The sequence below is a fragment of the Sceloporus occidentalis genome, unplaced genomic scaffold (assembly GCF_023333645.1).
Source record: "Sceloporus occidentalis isolate IW3139 unplaced genomic scaffold, rSceOcc1.0.p SCAF_3, whole genome shotgun sequence".
In the NCBI taxonomy this organism is placed as follows: Eukaryota; Metazoa; Chordata; class Lepidosauria; order Squamata; family Phrynosomatidae; genus Sceloporus; species Sceloporus occidentalis.
The window spans coordinates 108,081,807-108,097,472 of NW_028316983.1; the positions used below are offsets into that span (position 1 = coordinate 108,081,807).

At 39.1% G+C, this 15,666-nt stretch overlaps 1 long non-coding RNA gene across 1 annotated transcript; it reads right to left on the reverse strand.

Moving 5' to 3' along the window:
* Window positions 1-1,302: 1,302 nt before the first annotated feature.
* Window positions 1,303-9,768, reverse strand: LOC149316545 (uncharacterized). The gene is made up of 3 exons (XR_016280708.1): window positions 9,612-9,768; window positions 3,982-4,151; window positions 1,303-1,436 (listed from the first exon to the last, which is right to left on the reverse strand). It is a non-coding gene; the product is annotated as an uncharacterized LOC149316545 (long non-coding RNA).
* Between the last annotated feature and the right edge of the window lie 5,898 nt (window positions 9,769-15,666).

A 15,666-nucleotide genomic window follows, 5' to 3' on the forward strand; every position in this document is an offset into this window, starting at 1 on the left:
CACCATGAGTGTGCCACTGGCGCACTCGCAACTTAACATAGGTGATGCAAAAAGAACCTGGAAAAAATGGGTTCTTTTTACTCCGGAGGGATGTTGCGTGGTTTGGAGGCTGCAGTGTCCATCTGGAGCTAAAAGGGGTGAGTCCAGACTGCCGTTTCAGTGTGGTCTCTACTGCACCAGAATTAGAAAACCCTCTCAATCATGCTACATGATCTTTAAAATTCTGGTATCTCTAGTAAGTTTGGATTGCTTCCAAAGCAAACTAAATCACTACTGTTGTTCTCATAGTATTTAGAAATAATAATTTGTTTGAAAACAGAGTAATTGGCATGTATTAAAGCTTTCTTGGAAAGTCAGAAATTCTTTTGACCAGGGTGACCAAGCATGTGGGGACCAGGGTCCAATATTCAACTCTAGCCCACCATGCTCCCTCCTTGATTATGTGCAAAATACATAAATTTTCCTATGTTTTCCCTTCAAAATGTCAACACAAAATCACATCATATCAGTTCCTTTCTACATTTTAGAAGGTAAAAAGTGGGGAATGAATGTAGTTGAATGTGTGGGGTGTTATGGGGGAGAAGAGAAGGGATTATGTCTGTGTGCACACACTTTGGGGCGATGGGCATTATTGAGGCTTCAGAGCCACATGTGTCCTGTGCACCATACCTTCTCCACCTCTGTTTTTGAGGCAAAATGTACCAAATACCTTGCACCCTACTACTCCTGTTCTCTGTGTATATTTTTTTAATCATTTTATTATCATGAATATAGCACTTTGGGGCAAAACAGACTGGCATAATACCCTGCCCTGGGGGTGGCATGGAGATGTAGAGTTTAGATGATACATGTCCCTATTCTGCCCCCAAGCTGGTGTCATGCTGCCTGCAATGAGATGCTTTGGCGGCGTGGCACATGGCAGAAGTGCTGAAAAGGCACTCCTGTGTTGGAAAGCATGGCTTTTGCCTCTTTTGGGGGGGTGGTGGAAAAAAAGCCAGATTGGGGCCCCCATTCAGTGCTCCAAAAATTGGCATCACACCACCCCTTTAGAGCCATCTGTAGTGGCCCTTCCTCTTTTTGATTGGCCTGAAATTTGAATTTGTATAAAATATATATTAATGTAATGCTTATTACTAGAGAGCTACAAAACTGATTTTACTTATAAAAAAATTTTAAGCTTAAACAATGACAATGTGCAATTTTATTTTATTTTATTTTAAAAATACATTCAAGAGGGATCTCATTTACATACAATGGAGCAGGAAAACACAAAGGTTGTAAGTTTCTATAAAAGCTGACCAAATGTCCAAATATAAATCCATTTGTAAATTTCTTCTGTGCATCATTCTTTCAAGTGTTGTAAGAGTTGTATGATTTTCTATCCATTGGATCCCAGGAGGATAAAAAATTATATTTCCAGTAATGAAATATCAACCCTCCAAAAAAAAAAAGAACAATAACTTTATTGGCCAACCAAAATGCAGAAAATGCATCATGCATGCTTTCAAAAAGTAGTTGATTTTTTTTCTCATTTAAATTTTTTTAAACACATCCATGCATGTGTGCATATGTACATCTATTAATTACATATGCTATTACATACATTTAAAACATTCTGCATTATACATTGAACAAGGTTGTTTTACTGCCATCAACAAACAAAAAAGTATCCCCATCTGGATCAAAAGGACCTTGAAGCAGTGGTACTTGCACTGGTAATCTCTCGTTTAGATTTCTGTAATGCGATCTACTTGGGTCTACCATTGTACCAAGTTTGGAAGCTTCAATTAATTCAAAATGCAGCTGCCAGATTGGTCACTGGTACATCCAGGTCTGACCATATAACACCAGTACTAAAATCCCTTCACTGGCTTTCAATCAGCTTCTGGATGCAATACAAGGTGTTGCTCATTACCTTTAAAGCCCTACAGGCCCAAGTTACGTATGGGAATGCCTCTCCCTACATTATCTGCCCCGCACACTTAGAACATCCGAGAAGAACTTGCTGGAATATTGCAACACTTGATTAACTGCAACTTCCCACAAAGCATTTAATGCTGCCACCCCTAGTTTATAGACTAGCCTGCCGGAGGAGATCTGTCTAATCACCACCTTAGATGCCTTCAAGAACGCACTTAAGACGGATCACTTCCGGTGGGCTTTCCCACTGGATTTTCAATAGAAATCACGTTCAAGGTTCCACCCTGACTATGAGGACACTATGATATGATGTTTGAATATTTTAAAGAACTAATAGGGATGTGTAATCCAGTATTAGGATTTTATCATGTGTAGAAATGTATTATATTTTTAATGTTGTAATCCTGCTTCGCTTCCTGGAAGAAGCAGGATATGTAAATAAAAATTATTATTATTATTATTATTATTATTATTATTATCAAATTATCAACATCAAATTGGTTTAATTTACCTATTCTGCAGTGTCTGTTGAATAGAGGGGTTTATCTTGTGTAATAATAGCTGAACTTCCCAATCTTCTTCCTGTTCGGTGTGACTAATATTCCTTTGCTTTTACAACTTCTTTTCAAAGTTTTTTTTATTATTTATTGTTTCAACTTTATTGTGATTACATATTTTTATGTAGCAATATTTTGCATTATTTATTTTTATATTAACATTGTATCTTTTGTAGTTTAACTCCAATTATTTTTACAATATTTAATGAATGAGTTTCAGTCTTTATCTGTTTTGTCAAAGGATTTGCTATTCATCCAGCACCTCAATTTCTCCATCTCTATTGTATCTAACATCATTATCAGCCAGTCATCAATTGGATAATCTTTTGGACTGGATTGAACATCTTTTGACTTCCAGTTTTGAGCTAGTAATATTCTAGTCATTGAAACCATCTGTGATATTATGTAATAATGAGTCCTATTGGTGCAGTGTTAAATATTGGTACCACAACCAGATCCACTCAGCCTTCCATCCATTCGTGGGTCAGTACAATGAGTACCCAGCTTGTTGGGGGCAATTGGGTTACACACTGTAAACCACTTAGGGAGTGCTAGTTCACTGATAAGTGGTATAGACATCTACTTGATATTGCTATTGCTATTATATCTTGCATTGGCAAGAGTTTCTCTCTCTCTCTCTCTCTTTCTCTGCTTACATTGCGCATGGAAATGCATGGAGTTCTGTGGAGAGAGAGTGAGGAGATCAACAAAGCAATTTCCTTAGTTTTATCTAAGGCCTGAAACAGATGGGCCAAAAGGGGCACCATCAGGCCACATTGGGGGCATGGTGTGTACACGATGCACATGACAAATGCTGCCAGAAAGTGCTCCGAGTACACCCAAACCCAGAATAGCCTGGCCAAAAAGAAGCAGAAAAAACCCCCCAGTTTTTCAGTGGCCAGTTCAGGACCATAGTGGCAGCCTGAATTGGGACTGGGTGCATGCAGCTGACTCAATCCCAAAGCAATAGGGGTAGGAGTGGCTTCTGCCCACTCTTTTTTACCTGTCTGCTTGAGGCCTAGTTCTCTGCATGTCCTTCAGTTAGCATAACTCCTATGCATGTATAAATTCTGCAAGTCATTGTGATCCCAAAATATGCGTAACTCTAGATAGTAATTATCAAACTACATATTCAGTGTGAGAGGTGTAAAGTATGCTAACACCATCTCTTCTGAACTTCCAATGGGCAGTGGTAGCCTGAAATTATAAGGTTTTGTAGTGAGAAGTATATAATTCCTCATAAAGGTCTTTAAGGGGTTTTTTTTTTTTTTTGGTCTTAATATAACTAGTGACATGGGCTTCCTCTTGTCTTTACATCTACCTCTCTCTTGGCATCATTCTTCCAACATCAACCATTTCAAGTTGTCTGTGATGTTTGGAAATATTGCATAATTGCAATAAAATAAAATAAAAATGTAAGTGCAGATAATTTTCCTCTAATTCCATACCCAACTTTTCTTTATGGAATTGGTAAAACTCTCTTACAGCTTGAATGTAACTGTACCTGGTACTAGGAACTAATGGAGGGCAGTAGTTCTCATAGTCTCACTGCTCCAAGTCTCCAACGGGATTGTATCTGTAGCTGCTCTGGCTTCCAGTGCCAACTTTCTGAAGCATTCATCTGTTTATGGTAGACAGCATCAACAATGCAGTTTACTTCTGCCACATGGCACACTGTGAATAAGATATTAAATTTCAGACACCTGAGCATGAAGGCATGTACCAGTATTATTGCATGTGGGGACCAAAACTTAAACGAATTAATAGAATGTTCTGTATCTTGCTTGTCATACCAGAAGTTGATGGGCAATTTAGCAAACTCCTCCATCCAGAGCTAGGGAGAAACCACAGTCAGAAAAAAAAATTCAAAGAGGCCAGTAAATTCTGCTGACACCCACCCACAAAACCACTCTTGCAACTCCTTCGGACCTCAGAAGCATCCTCTGAAGCTGATTAAACCAGCTACATGAGAAAAAAAAACTTGTAATGCATCTAATAGCTTAACCTCAACCCTCCATATGGAGGCCCCATTATAATCGGTAAGGCACTCGAGCCACATGGACAAATCTGTCCTGATTTCCTTGGAGATACACAACCTGTAATGAGGCCTCTTTATGCCATATAATTGTCAAAGAAATGTCCCTCATAGGGGCAGCACCCAGCAATTGAAATGTGTTTACCCCCCTAATTTTTATATGTCCCTCAAAGTGGTATTTCTATGCACCATTAAGTTATAAACCCATATCATCAAGTTTCTCTAAGGAAAACCTATATTCTTGCTGCAATATATAAATTTATTTCCCAAAGAATGGAAGCTGCCTACAGCAGCCCTTAGTGTTTTCATCCAACATATGGATGGGGTGGAACATACACCTTCAGCATCCCCTAAGCCATACACCTTCTAGGCCCTACACTTATGCCTCCCAATATTCCACACTCTTCCGTGCCAGAAGTTAGTTATTGGCCTCCTTTCCAGAAGGAATATCCCTTTCCTGCAACTGTTCAAGCCATCACAGGACTAGGGCTGTATTGAAAATATGCAAGCAACCATCTGATGCATCTAATGGCTAAATGTCTATGAAACAAGGCAGTAGATATTTTAGTTTACTAACCCAATTTGTGTAATTTATGTAATACACACAATATGTAATGTTTACAATTTATTCAATTTGAACAAAAATGATGCTCTCACATGTTTTCTCATGCCTGACAGAAAATATCTCCCCCACTTTTTAGGTGAGGAAAAAAGTGTTGTGGTTTTTATTATTAATATTATTATTCTGCACAGGAATAAGACAAGGAAGGATTTACAGCCCTAGTCAATGACCACATGATCCATATAGATGAAATATAGATCGTACTAGGAACTATGGGATCAGCAACCACAGTGTACACCCTATCTTCTAAATCATGTTTCATGTGCTTATATGCCCGTATATAAATCATTTATATTTCAAAGCTATGTTATTTCCCTTTTGATCTTATAAAAGGTATCTGATGAAAGACCAGATGCAAGTGTGTGCTATTTTGTTTTGTTTTTCTCTTGACAAGTGAGCTTGGAATACTGATAAAAATTTAAAGGCATTATACCATTGAACTCTCAATGGTAGCAGCTCATGATGAAGTTAATTCCCTTGACAACCTGGTCAAAGTGATCTTGCAGAGTACAAAGTGCTCTCCTGGATATAAATATTACTGTTTGTAATGTGGTAATGTTAATAACCATATCACTCCTGCAACATATAAACTGGCTCCAATTCATAAGGAAAGATGAAAAAAGATGCAAGAATCAAGTGAATATGACTGAACGATCAATAGTGGTGCAAAAGCTGGATTTAGTTTCAGATTGACTCCTTCAGTCATATTAGGCTGACTGAAGCTGTTCTCTTTCCTTTTTCTTGTGAGCTGGAACCTTTTGACTTCGACTGGGGAGGTGACGTGTGGACGCCCGCTGGAAGACATTCAAATCTCCACTTTGTCATCAGCCACAGAAACAAGCCCTGAACCAGTCTCATAGCCTAGCCTACTTCAAAGTGCTGTTGCTGGGGTAAAAACAGGGTAATGTGTGCTTCCTTTCATATGTGCACACACACAAACCCCTGTCTAATGATCCTATGGTGCAATGCGCTCAGATCCTAGAGTAAGTGACAGTGATGGTCCCATTTTGCTCCAAGGGTCCTTTCCTAGGTCCGATGGATATAGCCAGGCTGCCTGCCACAGAACCATGACAAATCAGAGGGAATAATCTACTCCTGTTAGAATGGGAAGGAGAAGGGATCTAAGGTGTGATGGGATAGAAGGCAATGCTACAGAGAGAAGCCATAGCAGAAATAATGAAGGAACCAAGAGTTGGTGGGACAGATTACATGAGCAAATAAAATATTTAGGAGATAATGGGAACAGGGCAGATGCAGCTGGGAGGCTCCCATTGATTTAGAGTCTTAGAGAAACCACCAAGGATGTCCAGTATAGCTATACCCCTGCTTTTATACTCATAGAGCAACCTTTCATCCAGAAAATGCTCCCTCTGCCTGAAGGGGGAAATATTTGATTCTTTCCCACCTCACCATACCAGAAAACCTTTTCCAGAAGGTTGGGGAACCCTGCAGAATGGTGTGCAAGATGATGTGGGGTTCCTCAGGAAGTAACTAGCAGAAGTTTCCCCCTGCTTTTATTAATGCTGTTTGGTGAGTGACAGTTTGTTCTGGGATCAAATGAAAATGGAGAGAGAACAGGAAGAGAAAAGAGCCATTCATGGCTTGAACCTGAAGCAGCAAGGGATTATATATTTATTTACATACATTTGAAGTAAGTAGCAAATATTTCGTTGCAAGGTTGTAATGCTCCCTAACTAATGAATATGACAAATCTCTTAATACTTTCATACTTTTTTTTCATATTGTGGTCATACTGTTCAGCATTCTGTTAGTGACTTACCCAGGCGGAAGTCCAATTTGTGACTAAATCAATTTTTTGTTTACTGTGGAAATCAGAACTCTCTGCCAACACTGTACAACAACCAAACTCATCACCTCTATACACCTTTTACATTCTGGAATCCCTACCCAAGTGCCAATTTACTTGCTAGTGGATAGTGGAGTATAAAAGAGAAGTGCCCCATCAATGTTCCTTTAACTGAACACACAGTGCCAAGGCATTCAATACCATCCAGGGGCTCAGGGTTAACTCAGCTTTGCATCTTTCCAAGCATGCTAAAAGGAATAACCAGCTTGTTGCGGGCAATTGGCTTACACATTGGAAATGTGTTAGGGGGTGCTTAAGTGCACTGATAAACGGTATAGAAATGTACTTGTTATTGCTATCCTTTGGGACTTATTGGGAGTGCTTTGGGTGTCTGGGAGCAGTGCTGGAACATAAGTGGATGGTGCTCTTCCACTATCCTGTGGCCTATCAGCCAGTAAATTGACAACTGAAAGGTGGATTGGGTGCAGATTTAAGGGGAAAGATTCATAGTTATGCCTTTATGCAAGTTTACAATATGTCTCTTGGTCCAGGAACTATTTTCTTTTTCTTTAAAGCTTTTCTCATTTCTCTCTTTCCAGTAATTACCTTCCAGTAATTATCTCTTCTTCCAGGGGATTTAATTTTGATTATTACATTGAGCTGTTTGTTTTTGTTTACTACATCTGATTTGGTGTTTGTTTGTTTATAGGTTACTCTGTTTATATTGTGGTTTTTTATGAGTTTGCATTTTATATTAATTTTCTTCCATAAGGATAAGGAAGATGACAAGATAATGAAATTGTTGTAACTTGAAACAAGGAATAAATGTTTTGAAATGAACACTACAGTATTAGTGTAACCCTTTCCATTTCTGCTCAGAAAGGCCCGTTCAGTTCAATGGGCCCTAAGATCTGGTATGTATAGGACTGTAGCCAAAAATAATTGTATTTAGTGTTGATAGTATAACCAATGTGTTATACTGTACTGTCTTTCAGATAGTGTAAAAAAGTCATTAACTAAAGGTATAGTTCTAATGTTCCCAGTAATTTCTTACCATTATAGTTATATATAATTCTAAAATCTACCTGAATGTTGTCTGAATTTATCCTGGACTGTGCTATAAAACGCATTCCCTGACTCTTGCCTTACTGTTGTCTCAATACTATTTACAACAGAGTGTGAGACAGTATCCTCAAGTACATCACTAAGGATGGGAAGAATATTCAAAAATATTTGGAAAACGGTTTTAAAATGTGTTCTTTGAGTATCAGAAAATGCTGATGAGGAAAGCCCTGACATGATGAGAATCTTCATTTTTTCTCCACAAAATACACAAATTTTTTTGCTGTACATAAAAAAAAAAAAAAATTCTCTGAAAAGGAAACAATGTGTCCTGTACATAGAAATATTAGTTTCTGCATAGAAATATTAGCTTCCCCCACAGAGGGAAAAAAACCCATGTTTTCAATACAAGGAAACAATGTGCAAATGTCGCCTGTACAAAATTTGTACAAATTAATTGTACAGAAAATGTACAATTGAAATGTACAATTACAGCATTTTCTGCACAAGACACAAAATTTTCTGCTGTTCCAAGAAGAACATGAAAATTTTTCAGTGAATAAGTTCCAATGGCAAATAGTATTTGTAAAAGCTGTTGAAGATTTGGGGTTATCTGCACAGGCCAATAGGTCTTCTGCCCGGCCTCACATTGTCTACTTACACATGACACGGGCTGAAAATCTGGGGGCAGCATCAGGCCTCATCCTGTCAGACTAGATGTGGATCCAGAGGATCTGGCCTAATCCCAGGGTAAACAATTTACCCCCCCCCCTTTTTTTTTTTCCAGAGGTTCCGAACAGACAGTCCAAAATAAAGCTGCTTTGGGTCACTTTGGAACTATGATGTTTCAATTATGCATGTGTCTTAAGAGGACAGAAGCCAAGGCAAAGCCATGCTCCAGTCCTAAGGATTGGATCACAGCTTTGGCACAGCTTCTGGCTTCTTAAGATGCATGTGTCATTTAAACAGCATACCTCCAAAGTTACCTGAAGCAGCTTTATTTTGGCCTGTCTGTTCGGGCCCAGAGTTTCTTGAAAACTCTGCAGCACACCCTGGCTATTTACACATACAGACACACTCCTTACCTTGATGTGTGTTGCTCCAACTGAGAAGCCCCCCATCACCATGTGTGATGGGGGGAAAGGGTTCCTGGCCAAGTGAGTGCAGCCAGGCACCCAGTTTCTGTATCAGATGTAATGACAGAGGTCTTCTCAGCTGGAGCTACAGTGCAGCAAGGTAAGGAGAGCACCTGTCCCAGACTCACATTGGTGTAGGATGGATATGTAAAAACCCACCTGTTCCTGTGATGACCTGGGGACCAACCCAAATGAGCACTGGGGCCAGGATAGCATTGGCTGAGCCCATGCTATCATGGTCTATCTGTTCAGCCCTTTTTTGCAATAGGAAGTAAATAGTCAAAATTATTTATTACTTCCTTGGCAAACAAATTTAATTAATTAATTTCTTTATCATATCAGTGCCCTACAAATCATTAATTTGATAGTCATCAAGCTGGCTGTTCTTCTCCAGAGATCAGAGCAATGGTAGTTAGAACATGGAAGGAGAGGCTATAATCAGCCACTGGGCCAAGAAATTATGAACCTGTACCTGGCTGCTCTCCCTCAGATGTCAGATTAGTAATGGTTGGAATGGAAGGAGGGTCTCTAACCAGCTGCTGGGCCAAGGCAAGATGGAGCTGTTAAATAATCAGCAAACAGTTATATTGCTACACATCATTAGTCGGCACTTGGAGCCATATGATATTCCTCTTCAAGGCTACTGCCTTAGCTATAAAGAAAATGTGAATGTTTTAGTTACATTGCAAAAGAAGCAGTGTTATCATTCATCAAGTTATCATATAATGCTATATAGTTCTAGCTTTGTTATTAAAGAAAATATTTACAAGCAACTACTTCCAAGGTCTGGCCTGACCACTGGAAAATGAAAGTTTCACTAAATAAATAATAAAATGATTCAGATTCCATGCACAATATGTACTATCTCTTGCTTCATTTCCCCAGAATTGTTTATTGGATTGCTGCTTCAGTAGTGCTATAAGATCCAATATGACCTGACATATCTATGGCAGACTGCATCAGTATGAAAGGCCCCTTTGTACTAAATGACAACTCACATAGTCATGACAGCCAACGGAGAAGAAGGCTGAGTAATAGTAACAATGCCATTTTCCCACTTTTTTATTTCTTTAAAAGTCTTTTGTGATTCCCACTTTTTGTTAGTTTGGGTTGGTTTGGCTTTTTTGTTCCAGTTTTTACACCACTTCCTTTATCCTAGTGATAACATATACTTGTCATTCTAGCAAATGAGATCCATGCAATTAGCTAGTTTGGAGATACACTGTGATGCTCATTTGGTCTTTGTTATTGTTGTGTCAATTCAAGTCATTTCCAACTTATGCTGACCCTAAGGAGAACCTATCATGGGTTTTCTTGTCAGGTTTCTTCAGAAGGGGTTGTCATAGCCATTCTCTGAGGACGAAAGAGTGTGACTTGCCTATGGTGGCCCAGTGTGTTTACATGGCTGAGACAGGATTCGAAGGCTGGTGTTCAGAATCATAGTCCAGTGTTGAAACTACTGCACCTTGCTGGCTTATATCTGGTCTTTACTGAATAAAATAGAAATAACTAAAACTACTCTGTATAGTCTGTTTCTACATGAGTATACACAACAATAACAAAAAATACACACAATAAATGATACTGCTACATATGACATGTCTGCATTTCCAAAGGCTGATCCAACTTACCCTTGTAGTGCAAGAAACTAATGAAATAAGAAACAGAAGGTCCATCAAAAGAAGACAAATGGATTAAAGAAAAGGTAAAATATTGAAAGATCAGGAAAGGGGAAAAGCTAACAAAGAGACACGAGAAGATGAATTTTCAGAAACTGTTTAAATTGATGGGAATACCCCCCCCCAAAAAAAAAAACAAAGAAAAATAACAAAATATAGAGTCCAGGAGTACTCCCAAGCTGCGAACTTTGTCCTTTAGGAGAAGTGTGACTCCATCCAGGACTGATTGACAAATCTCCATCCCTGGACTTGGGGTAATTCAGCTTGAGTTTGCTTTCCCTCATCCAGCCCATTACTGACCCTAGGCAGACATCCAGAGGAGAGATGCCATCCTTATTCACTGCAACAGTTGGAGACATAGAGAGTTACTGTAGAGCTGGGTGTCATCAGTGTACTGATAACACCATGCTCCATGTCTCCGGATGATCTCTCCCAGCAGCTTCATGTAAATGTTAAACAGCATGGGGGATAGAATGGTGCCTTGAGGGATGCCAAATGTCAGCTCTCTCTTAAAGGAGCAGCTATCCCCCAGCCTCACCATCTAGAATCTGCCTGAGAGGTAGGAATGGAAGCACTGGAGTGCAGTGCCCCCGATACCTAACTCCTTCAGGTGTTCCAGAAGGATACCATGGTTGATGGTATCAAAGGCCGCTGAGATGTCCAAGAGCACCAACAGGGTCACATTTTTTTGGTCAAGATGGGAATCAAACATTGGTCTCCAGAGCTGTGCCACCTGGCATATATAGAATATATTAATAAGGCTTGGCTCCAGACTATCTGAAAGACTGAGGCCCTGTACAGATCGGCACTTCGTGCCAACCTGTGGGCAGAGTCAGGGTGCAGCAATGTCATGCTGGACACCCTATCTCTGACCCCAAGGTGTCATGATGCTGTGCACTGTTTCATGGCGTGCTTCTGGAGCTGCATCCAGATGATGTAGCGCTGAAGGGGCACCATACAGCTTTGCTGCAACAGCTATGACACCCTTGGGAGGGCACAAAAAGTAACCGCTTTTTGCACCCTCCAGGGGCTGGATTGCCGGAAACCCAATCTGGCCAGGAAAGGGGCGGCTACAGTATCGTATCATACAATACTGCCTGAGGTTTTTTTTAAGATCCTTAAAGGACCACACTTTCTCTTGGTCCAACCTCCATCAGAGGCATGTTTGGTGAGGCCACGCAAGAGATTCTTTCTTTCTTTCTTACTTACTTACTTTCTTTCTTCTTGCAAAGACATTTCTGTTTATCCATGCCTTTGAGTCTCAACAGTACCTTAATTAAAAGGTACTTTAATGTCATTTTATCATCATTATTATATTCTAACAGCCTTTCCAAATCTATTTTAAATTAAAGTTTTTAATAAACAAATAACTACTTGTTTGTTTGTTTTTTAATTCCTGGATTATCTATTGTTTAAACTGTTTGTCTTAACTCATATTGTGAGCTGCCTTGTATCCAATATTGGGGAAAGGTGGCATAGAAATGAAAAAAAAATTGAAATATTTATTTATTTAAATTCAGCCCTTGTCTGCATTGACCAAGGTACTCTAGGAGAAGCTCAGAGTATCCTAGCATCACAGTGCCCCAACCTGCCCCCTTTACCTCAGATTCTGTTTGTTCACTATGGTGGCAGATGTTTCTGAGGTCAGACTGGGCTTCTCAGCAATGTTTATATGCTGGATGCCTCATTCTGACCTCAAGACAAGCAAACCATAGTGATGGTGGATGTGGTGGTACCAACTCAGTGGGATACCAACACAGACAGCTACCTTAGTGTGGAAACAGAGATTCTGTTCCTTTGTAATTTTATTTTAATTGTAAGTTATTTTACTTCATTTTAACCTTGTTATGCCCTGATTCTGGTGTAGGACATGCCAGATTTTATCCAGAATTCCTGCACCAGAATTGGGACTTGGGCTGGGTGTTATCCTAACCAGAATGGAGGTGGGGGCATGACAACAAGGTCTTTTTGTTAAATCAATGAATGTGTATATTTTTTTTAGTCTGGCCTGAACCATGTTAATCTTTTTCAAGTGATCAGTCTGAACACTCACAAAAGTTTGAACCTTCTTTGGTGGGTTGGTTTGACTGAGAAAGAGTTCAAAGACTCATCTGCTTCCCAAGTGCCTAAAAGGTTAACTTGCAGCAGAGAAAAGTGATGGCAGAGGCAGCAATCCCAGACAATTCTGGTTGAATTGATTTCCTATGCTCACCTTGTATGTATCCTGCCTTTAATGTTACTGCTTGTTTGAGAATTATTTCAAGGACATTTCATGTTCTCCCATAACTCACAGACAGACAGATTTGAAGTCATGCCCTGAAACTGTCTTCTCATTACACCCTGGAAATTCCATTCTCTCTGTCTGTTCATGCAAGAAAGATGTGCATTTTTTCCTTCTTCGTCATAGTATTCAGCAGTATAACAATGCTTTGTCATTCCATGTTGTCCCCTGGAAATGGATGGAGGGATAGCAGAATTGCACTATAGGTGGAATTTGATGGTAAATGTGCAGTTCAGCACATATTTCCACAGGCTTATTCACTTCTGTGTCACAGAGATGTATAGGGAAATACCTCATCCATGCTCACGAGTGTAATCTATCTTTGTCACATTGCTTCTCCCCTCTGGAGGAGAATAGGAAGTCAGCAGCAGCAACAGATGAGCTTGAGACTCAGCATTGCAAAAGCAGACATAACACAGTTTGAAAAATGGGACAGTGTTGAAATGGTTTCTTATGGGTGATTGCTGGATTAATACATCCTACCGTTAGATATAAGAAACTTGTTGGATGAGTAAATCAATTATTACAGATTGTGCATCCCATATTCAGAAATCCAAAGTACTCCAACTTCCAAAATTGTTTATATGGATGTCTGAGATAGTGACACCTTTGCTTTTTGATGGTTCGGTGTACACAAGCTTTGTTTCATGCACAAAATTATTGAAATATTGTGCATTAAATTACCTTCAGGCTATGTGTATAAGATGTATATGACATAAATGAATTTTGTTTCATTTATGCTTACCATCTGGTAGATATTTCATTATGTATATGCAAATATTCCAACATCTGGGGGTTACATATGAAATTCGAAATACACCAAAATCCAAGAATTTTCGATAAGGGATCCTCATCCTGTATTATTATTATTTCTAAGTGAGGGCTTTTGTATTGTTCCTTTTTTCCCTTTCCACTATCCCATAAACATATAGGTTTTGTGGACACTACATTGTACATTTCAGTGGGTGACCCTGGATAATATATCACTTCTTAGTTTAACCTTCATTATATAATTGTTGTAAAGATATTGTCTCACATGTAGACCACAATCAAATGTTGAAGAAAGGAGAACTTTGGGTTCTCCTGAAATGTATTATATATAAATTAATTATAGTTATATCTTCCCTTTCCAAAAAGAATTGGCATTGGATAGTGCTTTAATGTGTGATTTAAAATGCTTGAATACAATTGAAGTAGTTTATGTCAAAAGTCATTTAAATTAACATTTAATTGCAATAATTAGTATTTGGTCACTTTCAGCAGGTTAGCGCAGTACTGGAAACTCTTAGTCAATTTCTGAGCACTCACGCACATGTTTTTGTGAAAAAAGGTTTTCTGAACTTCTCCATTAGGTCAAGGGACTCAGGGATAGGAAGAAGAATAACTTTTAAGGCTGCACTTGATTTGCTTTCTCCATTAGTGCTTAAGGGGAAAGTCAACAAGTTCAGGCTTCTTGGAAATAGACCAGCTGGGGACAGGCTGGATCAATTGGCTTGCCTCTGGGTCAGAGATGGCTCATCTTTGGCATGCTGGAGAGGAGGTATGGTTATGCCTGCTTTATATACCACACTAAGCATCCCCAGAATTAAATAGTTAAAAGTCTGGCTCTTGATTTATCCATACATTTTGTGTCTCTCTTTATTCCCATTGCTGTCTATGCTAGCTGTCCATAGGTAGTGGTTTAGTATATATGCAAAGCATAAGGACAAAAGTAGAACTCATAGAAACATCAGCAGTGGAATTCATGTGTTATCTGCAACTAGACTCACTGAATTAATGGAGGTTATGTAAGTGTAGATCAACACTTACATAGCCTCCATTGATTCAGTGAGTCTACTCTAGTTGCAGATAACATAAATTCCACCCCTGATGTTTCTATAGTATAGATTTTGCTTTAGCTGGGAATAAGAGTTGGGTTTGCACCTAGGGTTTCATCTTAGCCATTCAAGAAAGAGTGAGAAGAAAGTTACCTAATTCCAGACAATTTATCTTCTTCAAGAAACCCTAGCCATTATTCTATTCTAAGAATCAATTTCAACTGCCATTACTCTGGGCTGTGCATGCCAGTTCTCTGCATAGGAAATGTGATATTTTGTGCATTGTTGCTTTTATATGCCGATATAGGCACAAAGGTTGATATAATTCTATTTTGTTTCTGGAAAATAAACACTGACAAAAATATCACCTTTTCATTTGGATGAACACATGGAATGCTGATTGCAAAAAAATTTGGAGGTGCAATAATATGTGTTTTCCCACTTTTACATTCCCTGAAGCAACTATCTAAGTTTGATTAATTTTTTCCTGCAAGAAAGAAAGTGGTTTGTAGCTTTTGTTGTTACTTTATCCCCTAAAGAATGAAAAACACTCCTCTTTCCCTTGGAGAAACATGAAGCCCTTGTGCTTGCTGAAGGTGATAACAGGTGCTTTGAAACTGGGACATATATAGTATAAATGGTCCCCAGATATATTTGAACCTTGGAGAAATCTAGATATGCTTTCTGACAGTGGTGGCCTTTAATGCCACTGCAACACACAGCTGATTGATGCCACCTTTCCAAGTCACA